The sequence below is a fragment of a genome, unplaced genomic scaffold (assembly GCF_019419815.1).
Source record: "Pyrus x bretschneideri cultivar Hongxiangsu unplaced genomic scaffold, Pyrus_bretschneideri_v1 Contig18, whole genome shotgun sequence".
Classification (NCBI taxonomy): domain Eukaryota; kingdom Viridiplantae; phylum Streptophyta; class Magnoliopsida; order Rosales; family Rosaceae; genus Pyrus; species Pyrus x bretschneideri.
In genome coordinates, this window is record NW_025999479.1 from 4,836,435 (window position 1) to 4,838,271 (window position 1,837).

General features: G+C 37.6%; 1 pseudogene; it reads left to right on the plus strand.

Moving 5' to 3' along the window:
• The first annotated feature begins 545 nt into the window (after nt 1–545).
• LOC103954728 lies at nt 546–1,564 on the plus strand (annotated as a pseudogene).
• Nucleotides 1,565–1,837: the final 273 nt, after the last annotated feature.

The window sequence follows — 1,837 nt, forward strand, 5'->3', positions numbered from 1 at the left end:
GAGATCAATCAGTTAAATAGAGAATACAAGTGCAAACACATCACCATGTCAGATTACTATTTGGCATCTACACAACTATTGGGCTCTTAGGGCACTAAAATATCAGTCAACCCTATGCCCAGAGAGTTAAACACAATTGCCAATGAGATGGCACAATTGGCTTCTGGAGCATAGATCCAAGAAAGGAAGTTTAAAGAGGATATAGAAGTTTAGAAAAGAAATCCCCTTTTATCTTTGAAAGGGGATTTAGCCTAGATGTGATGACTGAAGAAATGAAGATAGAGGATTAGAGGACACCTATTGTTTAGTATCTGAAAAATCCATCTTTCCCCACAAGTAAGAAAAATAGATGACAAGTAACTAAGTATGTTTTGTGGAATAAAGTTATTTTAAGAAAGACTCCAGATGGAATTCTGCTGAAGTGCTTAGGCCAGGCATAATCGATAAGGGTAATGGCTGAAGTACATGAAGGAATTTATGAGGCACATCAGACTAGAACTAAGATGAGATGGTTGCTTAGAAGATATGGCTATTTTTGGCCCAAGATGGAAAAAGACTGCAAAGCTTATGCCCAAGGGTGTGAAGAATGCCAAAGACATGTACCTCTCTAACATGTACCCTTAGTACCTTTGAACCTCGTGGTTAAGCCTTGGCCTTTTAGAGGGTGGGAAATGGACTTCATCGAGCAAATTTATCCAGCTTCTAGCAAGGGGCATACATTTATAATCGTGGCAACATATTACTTCACTAAGTGGGTAGAAGCTTCAGTAGTCAAAACTATCACCTCAACTGTAGTCAAGAAGTTCATTGAAACCAAGATCCTACACAGATTTGGGGTGCTCGAGACAATTGTCACAGACCGCAGACCATCTTTTATTTCAAGGGAAGTAGAGGAGTTTGCAGGTAAGTTCATGATAAAGATGATTCAGTCTAGTCCTTACTACCCCAGTCAAATGGTCAAGCAGAAGCTAGTAACAAGATCTTGGTGAATATTATTAAAAGAATGGTGACAAATAATCCAGAGAAGTGGTATGAGAAATTAGGAGAGACTTTGTGAGCTTACAGAACCTCTGAGAGGATAGCAATTGGAACTACTCCTTATGCTCTAACGTTCGAGCAAGATGATGTACTCCCCATGGAGATTAATGTAAGTTCTGTTAGAATTCAGAACCAATTCAGGCTACACAATGAAGAATATATTGAGGCTATGTGTCAAGGAGTTGAAGAACTAGATGTAGCCTGAATTGAAGCTCTAGATAAAATTCAAGAGGGGAAGAGAACTGTTGCCCAAGCATACAATAAAAAAGTAAATTTAAAAACCTTCAAGGAGGGGGAATTAGTATGGAAAACAGTGCTACCTTTGGGAGCTCAAATTAGAGGCTTTGGGAAATGGAGTTCGACTTAGGAGGGTCCTTTCATTATCAACCAAGTACTAGAAAGAAGAGGATATTACTTGGTAGATATAGAATGAAGCTTATACAGGCATCCAATTAATGCTAAGTTTTTGAAGAAATATCACCCAACCTTGTGGGATGTTAGGGATTGTTACATTGAAGAAGTTTAGATATTGTAAGAGATCCAAAAGTCCACTTATATGCTCATCATAGTTGAGTTTCAAGGAGGAGATGTAAGCTAAAGTGGATTAAAGAAGTCATTTTCATTTCATTAAATGTTAAAGTTACATAAGAATCAGTTCAATAGTATTACATCCTTGGTGATGGCAGCTGTCATAAAGTGGTATGTCTACATGATAGTGAAGATTTTGCTTGGTTCCTTTAAAACAATGTTACTATTAGCTAACTATGCTCAACAACTTCAACTTCAACATTTACTTTCT